The 17560-nt window shown below is 37.3% G+C and overlaps 1 long non-coding RNA gene across 2 annotated transcripts in view; it reads right to left on the bottom strand.

Moving 5' to 3' along the window:
* LOC120523262 overlaps positions 1–17560 on the bottom strand; it is a 341303-nt gene that overhangs the window by 21849 nt on the left and 301894 nt on the right. The window contains exon 5 of one of the 2 annotated variants that reach the window (XR_005632575.1): positions 2385–2532. The exons of the other annotated variant lie outside the window; for it this stretch is intronic. This is a non-coding gene — a long non-coding RNA (uncharacterized LOC120523262). The remainder of the gene's footprint in view (positions 1–2384; positions 2533–17560) is intronic. 2 annotated transcript variants of the gene reach the window in all.

The following is a 17560-nucleotide window of genomic DNA, read 5'->3' as shown; positions in this document are numbered from 1 at the left end:
TAATGGACTGGCACTCCCCCTAGGCCTGATTCTCACCTTGAACTTCAATGTTTCAGGATGCATATTCAGAGTATGGAGCAGATTTGATGATAGATTCAAGAAAGTATAGAATTTTTAGTGTAACAGTTCATTAAAGATTTCTGGCCAGAAGCTATTTATGCATATATTTGATGTAGATACCCTTCTTTATGACTCTGATGCAATTAGAAGGTTTTGAGTAGCTGTTAAAACATACTTGTTTTCATTAATTTAATTCTCTGCATTAATAACAAGTGTCTATAATTTTATGACTTCCTTAAATTCCTTCTAACACACTTTATACAGTCAGGTCCAGAATTATTTGGACAGTGACACAATGTTCATACTTTTTGCTTTGTATGCCACCATGATGTATTTGAAATAAAGCAATTATTATGTGATTGAAGTGTAGACTTTCAGCTTTAATTTAAGTGGTTTACCAAAAATATTGTATGAGCCATTTAGGAATGACAGACATTTTTAAACATGGTCCCTATTTCTAGGGGCTCGGAAAATATTTGGACATTTGACTGACATGCTGTTTCATAACCAGGCAGGAGCAGTTCCCTCATTATTTCATTATCCATTAAGCAGGTTAAATGTCTGGACCTGATTTCAAGGACAGAATTTGCATTTGGAAGCTGTCATTGTGAACTTTCAATATGAGGTCTAAACAGTTGCCTATGCAAGTAAAAACAGTCCATCAGACTGAGAAAACAAAACAAACCGTTTAGAGAGATAGCAGAAACACCAGGAGTGGTCAAATCAACCATTTAGCACATTCTTAAAAAGAAGGAACTCACTGGTGAACTCAGCAACACCAGTCATTCTGAAAAACCACAGAAGACAACTGTGCTGCATGATTGCAGAATTCTGTCCTTAGTGAACAAAAACTCCTTCACCACATTTAGGCAAACTATGAACACCCTCCTATCACTGCCAAAGTCTACAATCAAGAGAAGACTTCATGAAAGTAAAGACAGAGGGTTTACCACAAGGTACAATCCACTGGTAAACCTCAAGTATAGGAAGGAAAAATTAGACTTTTCCAGAAAACATTTTTTTAAGACTGTCCAGTTCTGGAATAATTTTCTTTGGACAATGGAAACTGAGATCAATATGTACCAGAATGTTGGAAAAAGAAGAGTATGAAGAAGAGAAGAAATGGCTCATGATATGATGAATACCGCATCATCTGTGAAACATGGTGGAGGCAGTGTTATGACATGATCATGCAAGGCTGCTGATGGAAGTCAGTCACTGGTGTTTATTGATGATATGACTTTGGATGAACTCTGACGTGTATAGGGCTGTACTATCTGCTCAGATTCAGACAAATGCTGCAAGACATATAGATAGACAATGAGCCAAAATATACTGCAAAAGCAAACCAAGTGTTTTTCAAAGAAAAGTAGTGGAAAATTCTTCAAAGGCCAAGTCAATCAACTGATCTCATCCCAATTGAACATGCATTTCACCTGCTGAAGACAAAACTGATGGCAGAAAGCCCAAGAAACAAACAGCAACTGAAGACAGCTGCAGTAAAGGCCTGGCAAAGCATCACTAGGGTGGAAACCCAGCACTTGGAACTGGGTTCCAGATTTTAGGCAGTCATTGACTGTGAAGAATTTTTAACCAAATATTGAAAATAATCATTATATTTAGGATTATGCTAGTTTGTCCAAATACTTTATGTATACAAATGTCTGTAATTCCTAAATGGTTCATACAATATTTTTGTTAAACTGCTTGAATTAAAGCTCAATGTCTAAACGTCAATCACTACTTGATTACTTTATTTCATATCCATTGTGGCGGTGTACACAGACAAATTTATGAAAATTTTGTCACTGTCCAAATACTTATGGACTTGTGTACTTGTGTTTGTAGTAAGGAGTAGAACCTAAACTGGCTGACATCTGCAAGGAAGTTAATGAGTTAAGGAAAGAAAGAAAGAAAGAAGTGACAAACTACAGTATGTGCGTCATAATGATGGAAGAGCTCCTTAAGATTCTCTTATCTCATATGTTGTTTTGTTTTATTCAGCAGGTTTTAAATGAACTAGTGAAACAGTTATAAAGTTCAAGAATGTTTCCATGATTCAACTGTAGTAAGTTGTACGACTGGCAGTGACAGCAATCAGAGGAGAGGAATGAGTAAGTGGCCCATCCTCTGGAGGATAAAAGAATGGCTGCAATAATTGGCAAATACTCCATGGTTAGAACATCTCCCCGGGCAATACAGGAATGTCACTAAAAGAGAGATTTCCTGTTTTTGTAGCTGAAAAATAATTAAAAGTCTTCATGTCCAAATATATTTAGGAATAAGTAATATATGGTGGATGAAAGAATATAAATATTACTTACCCAAATATCATGGAGCGCTCCTAATAGCATGAAGAAGATGCACTGAGGTCCATAAAGATTTCATATCTGGGTCAAAGATGAAGAATGACTCATGGAAGGTCTCACACCAGACCAGTCCTCAAGCCAAGAGATGCAGGTATCAAAGGACCTGAACAAATGATACAGTCCTGAAAGTATCTGGTACAGTTAGTTAAACCAACACAGAGCTGAAACTGATATGGACAATTCTGAAAAAACTAGATACCATTCTGATGGCAATGATCAACTGTCAGCACTGCATCATTGCTTTGCTATTAATTATATAAAGCAAAATTAACCAAGGGCAAGATCAAACCTATGATACCACCAACTGCCTATGCCCAGTACTTGTACAAAACGTTTGAACAAAAATTCCTAATCTGTCAGATAGTCTTAGCTTTAAAATCACTTACAATGCCTCATGATTCCATATTTGGAGTTATAACAATCAATTGTAGTATCCTATATCACACTGCTGGCATGATGACTTATTTTACTGTACTGGAAGATCACCAACCCACATTCCATAACTCAGTGATGTTTTAGATTATTACTTATAATAATTAATAATTATTAATTGAAAACATTCTTTACAAAGATCGTTCAGGATTTTTCAGAATTTAGTATTAATGTGATTATATACAATGGATACCAGGCCTGTGCTGAGCCTTATTATTTTATTGGCTGTTTAATCCTATATAATATAACATTTTAGATGGGACTGTCTTGTTACCTAGCTCATCGTGGGTTGCCTTCAAGTCATATTATTGTTCTCACTATGTTGTTTAATTTAATTGGGTTTCATTTTGTTTTTTATGTTTTGTTCCATAGAAATAATTTAATAATTGAATTTTGTTTTGCTTTTCTACTTGTATTAGTTTCAAAGTAAACAGCTGTATCTACTATTGTTATCGTGTTTTCTGAGTAGTATGTCACTGTAATGTTCTTTTTTTGAAAATTAAAACAAAGAAAAATAGTTAATTATACTTTTAAACTGTTATTTATTTGCCATGGCAATTATAATGGTGACAACTATATTTTATTGGCCAAAAGCTTTTCAGTGCCAAGTCATGATGGTTGCAACCAGCTAAAGAACATAAGTCACTTTTTCTTGTTCTTAAAGCTGCTTCTTAACTGCACCAGAGCAAACATGACCATGCTAAGTGTGCCCCACAACTGACCTTGTTTGACCATTGGGCTGCATTTTAATGAAACTCCTTTGCTTTCCTGGGATTGCTAAAAGGTGTGAGAGAGTTATTTTCAGTAGATCGCCACCATGTTCCAGTAAAATGTGAAGTAAGTTAAACTGGTGCTGTTCTGGTTACCCAAAAGATATAGAGATTCAGTATCCAGGTTTCTGTCTGTGTCAGTTTGCATGTTTTCCCATTGTCCATTTTGGGTTTTCTCTTGGGTTCTCCATTTTCCAATGACATGTGTGTTTGAATGATCGACAGATCTACTGTATATTGATGCCCAGTGTGAGTGAAAGTGAATGTGCAAATGAGGTAAGCATGCCCTGCAACAGACAAGAGCTCTGCCAACCAACAGTCCATCCATCCATCCATCCATTATCCAACCCACTATATCCTAACACAGGGTCATAGGGGTCTGCTGGAGCCAATCCCAGCCAGCACAGGGCGCAAGGCAGAAAACAAACTCCTGGCAGGGTGCCAGCCCACCCACCGCAGGGCACACACACCAAGCACACACTAGGGACAATTTAGGATCACCAGTGCACCTAACCTGCATGTCTTTGGACTGTGGGATTGTTTTTTTCATTTAGGACAAAGAGATTCCGATATGGTTTTCCTCCAACACCGTTCCCAAATCTGCATTGTAGAAATCCATATGATCCTATAAGGGATAAAGTGGATTCAGGAAATTGACATAAATCTAAATCTGTGTTTCAGTAGATGTGGTTATGTGTGGCTTCCAATGTTATTGTCTTATCTAGAGTTTGATCTTGTCTTCAGTCTGATCTTCTTGTGATGAGCTGCATTTCCACAGGTCTATATAGCAGGTTATGACAATAGATTAACCATAAAGGTGTTCTTATCTCTGTTCATAGCTGCACGATTACTCACACAAGTGAAATATGAAATTGAAAAGACTGACTGAGAAACCTTCTCTGTAAAATGATCTTTTGAAATTTCTTTTATGCGAACTCAGAGCACTTTACTGCACTCATACTGCAATAAGCACACTTAGCGAGAATGAAGCTGCTTTTGTTAAATATTAGCAGCGGCATTCCATTAATGCACAAGTCATCTGTGATGCCAAGATGCATCTGAGAAACCTTATGTCTCTGTGACCTTGATCAGCTTGTGATTCAGGTATTTTGAGGCAAAGTAGCTTTGACAGATGTGTTGGTGCAATACATGGTGCCTGGCTTGTTGGTAAGATAACCAGAAGAACGCCAGGTTTTTTATGTGGCCTGTATTATTCATTGTAATAGCAATCACATCATTATATGTGGCACCTTACACATTTCACCAACCCACAGAACACAGAGGAGAGACTTTATAATACCATGCATGATCTTGCACTCTCAATTGTAGATCACAGCCCGATACTCTTGAATTTGGGTGGCAGTATCTCAGTGCATAAGTTCGGAGGCTGATCTACCAACCAGTGAAGTTCTGCAGCACCATGATGGCATATGTATGAGTTTGATTAGCGCACTCCATATAAGGATCTTTCAGGGTGGTGTTCAACACCTGTTGCTGTCCACATTTGTAAAAGGTAATTGTGATTTATAAATGTAAATTGTATACAAATGGCAGGTTTTATAAATCTGATTTTTTTTATGGTGTTATCATCCCTAAAACGTTTTATAAATGAGGTCCATGGTGTCACTTTTGACCAATTCTTGGAATTAGGTCTAAGAGTCAGGCACTGATTACAAAAATACTAAACTAGAACTCGATCTAGAAACCACTGATGTCCCTGCACTCCCAGGCTCTTGGTTGCCCATAATAACCTGAGTCAATCACAAAGTGTCTGTAGTGACAATGTGTATTAAACTAGTGTTACAGTTCCACTCAGTCTAATCTGGAACCACATGCTGCCAAATAATAAAGGGCATTATGGTTCAGCTCCTATTGACCCACGACCATGTGTTTCCCTTTACTGTGCTACGAGGTATTCGGATCTGCAGTCAACTCTTTGAATATTCAGTCTTTGTGTATAAGTATTAGAATCTCTGGCACAAAATGATGTATATGCACACAAATAATGTTATACTTTGCGTACATTAAAGAATCATTCAACACTGTCCACAACTGATTCCAAAGGAGACCATAAATAACTGGCACCATTCAGGGTACTCTTTCTCTCAGCTGAGATGGCCTGCCTGTTGCTTTCTCCATGTCCATTTTGTTCTGGGGTTGAGCCATCATGGGGTCCTCAATATCAAGGTGTGGAAACACCTTTTAAAAATTTTTAGATCATAGTACAGTATACTGATCACTGTTTAACTATAGCTAATAATCTCTGCGGGGGAAAAAAAAAAACGTTCTCAGTGTTTTTCCGAGCAGACCCCAAGAAATACATCTCAAAGATTGACAGAGCATAATAATGAAAACAAAACGCAAGGAAAAGCAAACAAGGTTACATAATAGTTGTAAGTAGAAATATACTGTATATGTTACATAAAATATTTCATAATCAGATTATATGAGGGCAAAGCTTATTGAATACACAGGTCACAGTGACATATTGAATACTGATTGAATGTCACGACTGCTTACACCCGTAAATAGTACACTTGGTGCCACAAGCAGAGTGGTGCAAATATGATGGAACAAAAATATGTTCTGATGTCAAGGAGGTCCTAAGTGCAGTCCAAGCTAGAACCCCTATCCATGCATCACAAAACACCCCCAATGACAAATGATTACCTTTGAGAGAAGTGAAAGAACCAAGTGCTGTTATTTTAATGATTGGGCCACCTTATGAAAGGAATATGACAGAAAGATCAAACAAATGCTAATAGCAGGTCCTTCTTCTTAAGTAACTTGGCATCTAACATGTCACACATTGATGTATGTCAATAGATTCACCTAAATATCAACAAGTCCAAGAAACTAATGTCTCAGGGACAGTTAAGAACTTGAAGCTAAAAAGAGGTGAATGTTCTACAAGACTGTTAAACGAAAGCATAGCCCAAAATCAACCATGAGATACTCAAATGACCAAAAGAGTAAGGTTTTAGAATGGCCTTTGTAGTTCTGAAATGTGACTATTAGTGAAATATTTGTGCTGAGATCTCAGAGACAAAGAGCAAGTAGAAGACGTACAAAAATTCTTCTGAACTAGATTTATGCAAGAAAATGGGGAAGCATTTTAAAAGCAAGAACAGAAAGACTCTACACAAAACATCTGGAAATACCAATTTCTGCCCAGAAGGTACCACGTTCTAACCAACAGCGTGTTGAAACTTTTGTTCATACTGCTATAACCAATTTGTTTTTTTCATGTGCACTAAAATGTGAAATAATTCATGCATACATCCATTCATTAATTTCACTTAAGTTCAACTTAACATTGCTGCTGAAGAAATTATTGCTCAAGCAACATTTTTTGGTTTCATTTTAGTTGACTCACTTGTTAAGATTCCCAGTCCAGTTTCTTTTATTCTTGAAGTGTTTTTATTTGCTCCCTTTTCCTTACCTAGCTGTCAATGCACAATGAAACACAGATAATAAAAAGCCAGCAGCTCACCATCTGACTTGGTCCCATTTCCAACTGTCTGTCTGTCTGTCTGTGATTTATTAAAATAATTGGGAAGAAATGGAAAAGAAAAACATCAAGGACTCAAAATTACAAAAATGCTCCGGGCATCAAATCATTTGAAGGATATCCTCAGAAAAGAAAAATCTACAAGAATGACTTGACGTGGATAACTATAATAAAAGCAAGCTTTGGTATTCTGAAGGTTTAACAAATGAGTTAGAACATAAAAATATTACCATTATGACCCTCCAGAGCCAAACCTGAGCACCCTGTGCTACACCCACGACTTCTCCTCATGTTCTCTTTTTCTTCATCATACCTCTTATTTTCTTGACTTGTCCGTGGTGTCAATGGATTTTGTCTGAAGAAAGTCTAGAATCATATCAGAGAAGCTTTGAAGGTCTAAATAACCTTAGTCATGTGCTTTGATTTTGTCCATTTCTCCAGTGTCCTGGTTAAAATTTGTTTGTCAGGGCCACCACCTTTCCAACCCTGTGCCCCCAGTTATTTATAATATTGTATTCTTATACATAGTCTTCTAATTTTCTTCTCATTCTAGATCTATGGTTTATTGTCATGTAAGTAATGGCATCCACAGTCTGTCCCCTTCATGTACACTGGAGTCTCCGGCTGCTTCTTCCATCTGACAGGATTACTAGAATAGGTTTACTAACGGTAATTTACTGCAGTACTAATCACAGACGCAGCATAGTGCCAGGAGCAATTTGCATAAAGTTACGCCCGCTTTCTGGGTAGAACAGCAGATGTCTTGACTTCAACATGTCTAAAGCATAATTGTGAATGAACGTCTGCCCATATACAGTACCAGGCAGCCCAATGTCAAAGGAATTGGAGCTTGATCTTAAAATGTTATTTGTTACACTGTCAACTTGTAGCTTAGAGTGATGGAGTAAAATTTATCAGGAAATTCTTGTTTCTGTTTTGCTGAAAGCACCTCAGTTTGTTCCGGTGGATTCATTCATTTGCTGCCCTTTAGTTTCCACGCCATTTGAATTCCCAAATGCCCTCTGGTGGTTAGCAGCAGATCAGCATACACACACATACATATTTAAATAGACACATATGCTGTACTAAAATTCATACACACACTAATAAGGGCAAATTAAAACACATTCAAATGTTGGATGGTTACATATGTGTTATATTTTTTCTACTCGGTAGCCCTCACACAGTGCTCTTTCTCTGCATCACTCCGCAACTGAATCTCTGGCAATGAAGACATTCTGAGCAGCTACCTTCTGCTGCAAACACTTAACACTTCTGGCTATGGCAATGTGGTCCATTAAGCTTTTCTATTGTTATGGGAAGGTTATAGTGTGCCCAGAAATGGTTTAGGCTTCTAAAAAAACCCCTTAAAACCTTACAATTAGCAGGACTGTAATGTGTACTGCAATTGAGTGCATTTGTAACTTAAGCTTAGAGCAGCATACTGACACTGCTCCAGAGTCATGGATTCAAAACCCGGCTGTGTCGTGGTCTGTGTGGGATTTATGTGCAATCCCCATGCCTTCAGTTTCTCCAGTTATCCTCCCATCCCAAAGATGTGTAGATTAGACGAACTGGTTATTCAAAATTCATGTGAGTGGGTACAGAGATCAGCTGGCACTCCATTCTAGGCTTTTTTCTGCTTTGCAGTTGGTTGCTAATTTCAGGAAAGGCTCTAGTTCATGTCATCTTGAATTGGATCTTCGGCCTACAGTGAGTCTGTCTACTTGCTTCTTTTAGTGTCACATGTCCAGAGTATGGAATGAAACACGATGAGCCCATGCAGATTGGAGCTCATCTTTTTGGTAGGTACATCACCCAATCAGACCCCATGAATCCACACATTCACATCATGGCTTTACTATGGTTGTGTGGTTTATTTAGACGAAGTATGACTGATTATATATAAGGACTGTTGTTGCTTATTACTCCCCTCATTTTAAAAACACAGAGGGAGCAATAATCCAATGTGATTACTACTTATTCTCTATTCTTTTCTCCACCCATTTCTACATAAAGACATCCATTCATATATATCACTGTTCTCCAGGCTCCAGATGCAAGTTAAAAACTTACAGGGAAGCTATGCAATGAGTCTCCTGCTTTCAGCCATTTCCTCAAACCATTTCATCCAGCACAGAATTTCAGAAAGTTGTATCCTATCCAAGCAGTATGCAAGAACCAGTCTTATATGGGAGGTCAGGCAATAGTGGGGTACACTCACACACACCTTGAAAGCCTGGATGGATATTGGAAGAATGTGCCAACTCCACATAGAAAGCAATTCACCTGTGCCCAAGTGCTATGAGGCAGCATCACTACCTGCTGTGTTACTGTGCCACCCGTGGCTACAAGATGCCACTCATCATTAAAAAAAAAATGAAATATCACGGTCAAGTCATCACAAGTAAATTTATGGTCACATCAATAACGATGGCAGCTGCTATGCACCAAAATCTATACGGCTCATAGACATTCTTCATTTTTATCTGCTACAGTGTAGGACAGTGAACCTTTATTGACATATATATCTACTTATCTATATACCTATATATTTTATATATACTGTATATATATTATATATATACTGTATATATATATATATATATATACTGCATATATATTATATATATATACTGTATATATTTATTAACATATATATATATATATATATATATATATAGGCATAGGAATACTAAATGTCAAGCATTTTCTCTGGCAATACAAAATTTATTTGTGAACAGACAGGGGTAATCATATATTGCTTTTCATATGGATAATTAATTGCTCTGTGGGTCTCCAATGTGATTTTGGAGGATATTGCTGGGCGCTCACCAGGAGATATAATCATGTAAGCCGCTCAGTGGATGACAGGGGGAGGGGAGAGAGGGGCAGACCAGGGTTAATTGTGTGCATTTTATAAAAAAATAAGGCTTGGTAGGATCACGGTCCCTGTGTGCAGAAGAACAGGAGTTGAAGCGTCAGCTGTTTAGAGAGCCGAGTGCTTGGAGGTTATGGAGGCAAACTCTGAGAGACAGGTGAAGGCGAGTACTGCCAGGGAAAGGGCACAAGCCATACACCTCCTTGGAAATTGTCTCTACTGCTTTGATTCTGCTCACTTTTCTGTTGAATTCTGTATAGTATAGCTTATTCTCTTATTTTCTGTCTTTGCACTCTCTCTTTGTTTTCCTGAATTGTTTAAATGGGAACCTCAGTAGTTAAAGGCTTCAGAAGTGGCTTGTGTCAATATTAACTCAGTCATAGGGTTTTATCCCTACCTACAAGAATAACATTTCTGGGCATGGTCAGCCCGTTTGTTTTTGTACTACTAGCATCTTTCATTTAATAACTCCTCCACGTCTGTCTGTCCCTTCATCCTTTTCCTCTCATGATCTTTTTAAACATAATTTTCAAATCAGTGGAAGCTGTGACCTTGAAATGTAACAGTCAATTTAAGCGGCAGACAAACTCACACAATGAAAGGTCAGTCTTTCTACCCTTTATTCCTATTAGGAACTGCTCATGTATTTGACCCCAGGTTCTAACTGTTGCTATCTAAACCCCTTCTTACAGGAAAATGTTAGTGCTCAAAGGTGATCTCTGATGGTTCATAAGGCTTAAAAGAGATTCTCACTGATATTTTGTGCACAAATCATCTTTGTCACAGATGTTTCTCCTAGAAGTCCTTAGGAGAAATAGCTTTTGAGAAAAAGACACAACTGATATAAATGAGTGAAAACTGAGAAATCTGTTTGAAAAACATGTTATATTTTGTGAGATCTCTTTCTAGTCTTGTTTTAATCTCTCTTAAGACTTCATATTGTTTACTTATTTAATGGACTGATGCCTTTATCCAAGGTGACTTACAACATCTGAGATACGATTGGTTACATTTCTTTTGTGTTTCCAGTTGGAGCACAGGTAGGTCAAGTGACTTGCTCAGGGTCACATAGTGTCAGTAGCAGGATTTGAACCCACAACCTCATGGTTTGAGGTCTAAAGTCTCAGCCACTGTGCCACACTGCCTGCTTTTTCTTCCAGAATGAGTCTGATCTAATTGAAGCACAGCAATATAAATCAGAGCCAATGTTAGCAATATTCAGAAGCACAGACTTCAGTTGTGTAATCCTAGTAAAGTGTTTTATTACCACAGACAACTCTCCATACATTTCACTGTATATTTCTGAGCACTCACTGCAAATACTTTCAAATTGAAAAAAAAAGTTAAAATCTGAGCCCATTGTGCAACTTTGCCGAGATCTCAAGAGGAGACATTTGTGAGAACACGGAGGTATTTTTTTTCCTCAGGAGAACAATCTGATAATCCTGAGACAAAAGAAATTGTCTCCATTTTATTTCTTTCTGATTTCATTGTCTAGAAGAAACCAAAAAGATATTAAGGCAATCTCTTTTTTGACTTTTTATTCCGATGCAAAATTCAGGTACCAATTTGTTCTCTGTCCTGGTAAGGCTGATTCACCAGTAGCCAGCGATGGGAGAAATCGTAAACAGACTTCATCATTCATTTGGTTTCACTGCAAAACATGAAATCTAAGCCAAGTGAAAAGTATTTAAAACCATGACATCAAGTCTAGTTTTCCTAGCTGTAAGAATTGACTTATCCAAAAATGTGTATTTCTGATTATTTAGCTTACTTTAAAAAATCTTGTCAAGTACATTTTGCTTAACCCTTTGGCATATATGTATTTTTTTGCTAAATACAAGCAAAACATTTGTTGAAGGCTACGATTCTTTTTATTTAAAAAGTAGGAAAGGAATATAAGATCTACGGCCGCAGTGTCCTTTTAACCAGGGTGCAAAACGGGTTGTAAGTGGATGTAATAAGGCAGTAGGTCTGGATGGAATCTGCTTTAGGGATTTGGATTGAAGACTGCCAGAAGAAGAACAATGGCAGTGCTTCACAATCGTAACGCTCTCCTTTGTTGTGCAGTAAAATTAAACTCATTGTTATCGGACAAGTCATTTTCATTTATTTCATCTAATTGCTTTTGTATTTATGTATTTTAGTATTAAGCAGTGTTTAAATTATTTTATACAACCCCATCAATGTATAATATGCCAATAACAATAGGATTTTTTTTTCATGGGAACGAATTAATCATTTTCCCATTATTTCTTATGGGAAAAATTTGTTTGGTATAAGTTCTGTTTGGTATAAGTCCAAGGATCTGGAACGGATTAATGACGTATACCAAGGTACCACTGTATATCATTTCATTTCACTGTTAGAACCCTAACACTAACCACACTGCCATCTTTCACTCTAGCTTCTGAACTGGGTTGAAAACAAACGTTTTTGTTCCTAGTCTCATTGCCCAAAATGCTTGCACTTCCACCTTTCATATTTCTGTTTCTATATCCTGTATTTTCAAGTGCAATCTTGCTTTAATAGATCTTGCCTGCTTTATCTTCACACCAGGGTAAGCTACATATGCCATTGGTAATTGCATTAAAAGCTGCCATAAAAATAGAGTGAATATATTTAGAGAAAGAGGTGCTGTATTCAGTGGCAGTAAATGAAACAACGAGCCTGAGGCAACAAAACTTTTTTCTGCGCCTAAATGTCCTTACTATAGGTGTGAGATGATACACATAATCGATACGCAAGTCATATTGCAATAGTCAAACAATACTGTGCCTGCTGACAAAATATTAAATTAAATACATTAACAAGTGAATAATATTATTTTGGGGAAAAATGTGAAAAAATGAAAGATTAGCATTAAAAATATAAAGATACACAAAATAGGCATACAAAACTTGGCTGTTTTTCTCCTTCCGCACACTTCTCCAAACACTATTTCAGTTACAAACTGTCCTGCAGGCTAAAAGGCACCAGACCTTTGTAACTACCTTATATACTCGCAGATAATTTCTCTTGCTGGATAAGTTGGGACTTCTTTTTATCATATAATTTCTGGTATTCTATAATGTTGGTCGTATAAGTCGAATGCGGAAGACTCACACTATTGGTCAAAGAGATTATGATATGCTAATGCCCACTTGAGAGAGTAACCATGGAACACACTGCCTTTTTTTCTATGTGGGTGCAGCAATGTGCTGTATCAGTGTGTGCTCCTAACCTCTGTCTCTCTCTATTGTGCCTATGTGACCACACGGTAATACCCGAACTATTCCGAAGCAATGTTTGCACTGATTTGTGTTTTTTATATCTCACACCCTCATACACCTTTTTCGTAAGAGCATCCTTTATTTGCAATGGAGCGTTCGATCAGAAGAAAATATGAAACTGGTTTTAAATTAAATGTCGTTGAAGTAGCGAAAGAAATTGGTAACTGCACTGCTGTAACAAAATTTAATTTCTGAGAAACTGATGCGAAATTGGAGGAGGCAAGAAGATGTAAAAAAATATATATATATTTAAGTGTTGCATTTTTGAACGGGTGTAAAAGTCAGGGTCTGATTGTATGATCGATTTTTCGGATTTCAAGACTTGACTTATACGTGAGTATATACGGTAAATATACACTGTGAGAACTTAAGACACATTTAATAAACGCTGTACATGTAACTAGTAACATTACAGAAATGAACGCAATTTTAGAAAATGCCTTATCAATATATCCACAATATGAACATGAACACCAGTGTCAAACACCAACATGTACAGTATTCCTTCGTAGACATCTGAAGTGCAACAAAGCCTTCTGAACTGTGTTACATGACATTTGAAACAAAAATAAAAATATTTTTTTACTCTTTTTAGAGGTAATATACAAATAAGGCAGTGGATGCATTTGTAATATATAAGGTTTATTCTAAACTCTCAGTTTTTGTTATTACTTTACAATGTTAAAAAAAAAAAAAATGGTGTTAAATCAAACTGCTGCCCTTAACAAAGTGCTGCGTGCAGTGACTGACACGTTTCACCCTGCGTGCTGACCCAGCCTGTATCATACATGGACGCTTCTGTGCACACATTGGTAGCACCTGTAAACCAAACAAAATGGCACTTTGGTAATAATAAATAATAATAATAGTAAATAATAATTGATTTCTATTAAGTCAAGATGTTAAGTCATAATCAACATACTTAAATATTTAAACTCTTCTTGATCAAATTTCAAGTCTGGAAGTGAGAACACTGGGAAATGGTTTGGGGTGGCTAATCTGTTTGCCCACATTCAAAAACACTTCCCTTTCTTCTATGAAGTTGGCTTCTCATCCCTCTCCCTCTCTGGCCAGTCTTTCTCCTTCTAGGTAATTGTAGCCTGTCTCTTATAAATTTGGTTATTTTGAAGATACGGTGCATATTTTTGTTTGTTTTCAATATTTTATCGCTTTGGTATCATTTACAAGCCATCTCAGGATCTTCGGTTTTCTTGGGAGCCAAGATTTAACTAATTTTCCATTGCCAGGGCATATTGTTTAGAGTTGTTATGCTTGTTGCCAGCCAAGTGACACTGAAGCCATGACGACAAGTATGTCATCACTTTCTGTCTGTTTGGGATAGTGGCATGGGCTCTAGGTTTGGATCTCTTTTCTCAAAAAGGCTTTGTTGGAAGTTTTTTTTTCAGCTGCTATGGTTTTGTGTTTTAAGGTTGATTGATTTTTCCTGTGCCTGTCCCAAACAATGAATTTTACCTTTTTCTTTTTTGCTGTATATTTTGTTCCTTTTGGTTAATTTCCATTTTTTTACTGTGCTCATAACACTGTCAAAACTAGTCTTAGTGGTTAAAATTATTTAATTTTTCCTATTAGACTTTGTATAATTAATTACAAGACAAGTGCACAATTTAGTTCACGAGTCATTATACATTCACCAGCCACTTTATTAGGTACAACTTGCTAATTCTGGGTTGGACCCCCTTTCGCCTTCAGAACTGACATAATTCTTCATGGATTTGAATAGATCCAACAAGGTGCTGGAATCATTCCTCAAGGATTTTGGTCCATATTGACATGATAGCAGCATGCAGTTACTGCAGATTTATTGGCTGCACATCCATGATGCAAATCTCCCGTTCCACCACATCCCAAAGGTGCTGTATTCGATTGAGATCTGATGACTGTGGAGATCCATTGGAGTACAGTGAGCTCATTGTCACGTTCAAGAAACCAGTTTAATATGATTTGAGCTTTGTGATGTGACACGTTATCCTGATCCTGTCAGAAGATGGGTGCACTGTGATCATAAAGGAATGGACATGGTCAGCAGTAATACTCAGTTAGGCTGTGGCACTTAAACAATGTTCACTTGATACCAAGGGACCCAAAGTGTGCCAAGAAAATATTCCCCATACCATTACACCACCACAACTAGCCTGAGCCATAAATACAAGGCACAATGGATCCATGCTTTCATGTTGTTGATGCCAAATTCTGACCCTACCATCCGATTGTCACAGCAGAAGTGAAGACTCATCAGACCAAGAAAAATTTTTTTAGTCTTCTGTTGTCCAATTTTGGTGAACATGTGCAAAGTGTAGTGTCAGCTGCCTGTTCTTAACTGAAAGGAGTGGCACCTGGTGTGGTCTCCTGCTGCTGCATGCCATCTGCTTCAAGGTCTGACGTGTTGTGTGTTGAGAGATGCTCTTCTATATGGTTGTAATGACTGGTTATTTGAGTTACTGTTGTCTTTCTATCAGCTCAAACCAGTCTGGCCATTCTCCTTTGACCTATCGCAACAACAAGGCATTTTTGCCCAGAAATCTGCCACTCACTGGATTATTTCCCTTTTTAGACCATTCCCTGTAAACCTTAGAGATGGTTTTGTGTCAAAATCCCAGTAGATTAGCAGTTTCTGAAATATTAAGACCAGCTCATCTGGAACCAACAACCATGCCACATTCAAAGTCACTTAAATCACTTTTCTTCCCCATTCTGATGTTTGGTTTAAACTTCAGCAGATCATCTTGACAATGTCTACATGTCTAAATGCATTGAGTTGCTTCCATGTGATTAGCTGATTAGATATTTGCATTAACAAGCAGTTAATAATAATAATAATAAAGTGGCTGGTTAGTGTATACGGATAATGTTTTTGCCACAAAGTTCTTACTTAGAGAAAAATAATCTCTGCTTAACCAATTCTGGGCCATGGTAAGATGGAACACAGACCATAAGGCAGGAACCAACCAAAGATGCCAGCCTATTCATACTTGGTAAATTCAGATTTGCCAATCATCCTAACCTGCACATCTTTGAGATGCAGGATTAAAATTACGCTGCCAGGAGTAGAACCAATGTAGATAACATGAAACTTGAACACAGGTATTGGGTAACTTCAAGGTTCAAACATAAGACATGGGAGCTACCAGAAAGCATTGCTAACCATTATTCCACCCTACAGACAAATCACTCAATAACTCTTTATTTTACATGACATATTTAGCAGTGATGCTCCTGTAATAATAAAACAAGAACACAAGCTATACTAACATAAAACAATTGCATATATTACATCATGCTATCCAATTTCTGAACTTGTGTTTTCCATTTAAGGCTTTGAAAAATCAAAAGCTGTATATGGGAAGAATCAGGCACAAAATATATAATCTTTTGTTAATCTAATGTGAACATTTTTGTATTATAGAAAGAAGATAAATGAAATTTATAGGAACATGGAAAGAATGTAGAAACCCCACATGGAAAGTGACCAGGTCAAGAACTGAATCCTAGATGCTAACACTGGCACCATTGAACTACATAGGAAGAAGATAATTCAAGTTGGAAATTCACAGAAAGAAACAAGCAGCACAGCAGAGTCCCTGTCTGTATAATCAACTGTAAAAGAAATGAATGCTGGAGTAGCAGAGTGAAAAGCAAAATGAAGGGATGCGTTTTCATGCATGTTGCGACGCATGAGCTGTCTTAAATGAGGAAAACAGACAACCAACACACTAGACTTAACTCTTTTAGGGTTAATTGTTTTTTTTTTTTTCCTTTTGACCCAGGGCTGAGCGTTTCTCCAAAAAATGCAGTTTTCTAAAAAGCAATGGTTTCACACATAAATCAACATAAAACACTTATTTATGACAAATGTCACTCTGTTTTATGTTCCATGATCAGGTACAGAGTGTAAACTCACTTACTTATTACATACCTGTTTTTCCCATCAACTCATTAGCTGAAAGGCACTTTCTGGAAAATAAAAACAGATTGAAGTACTTGAGTGGCCGGTAATCCGCAGTGTCTGCCAGCACGCCGTGTTGTTGTTTGATGAAGTCCAGTAGCCAGCTTGCCTCCCACAGATCTACGTCTGTGTAGATGTCCCAGGGTGAACGTTACCTTTGGCACATTAGCTGCACGAGCCTATTCAGCAGTACAATCAACTGGGAGCCGGTCAGCTGATGCAGTTACCTGTCTTTCGTTTTCAATTTCCCAATCATTTGCAACAAAATCGGAGTTCAGAACTTTCCTGGGACCCCCAACAG

The sequence above is a fragment of the Polypterus senegalus genome, chromosome 2 (genome assembly GCF_016835505.1).
Source record: "Polypterus senegalus isolate Bchr_013 chromosome 2, ASM1683550v1, whole genome shotgun sequence".
In the NCBI taxonomy this organism is placed as follows: domain Eukaryota; kingdom Metazoa; phylum Chordata; class Cladistia; order Polypteriformes; family Polypteridae; genus Polypterus; species Polypterus senegalus.
The sequence above is the reverse complement of the archived record's forward strand: the minus strand, read 5'-3'. Positions and strand labels throughout refer to the sequence as shown.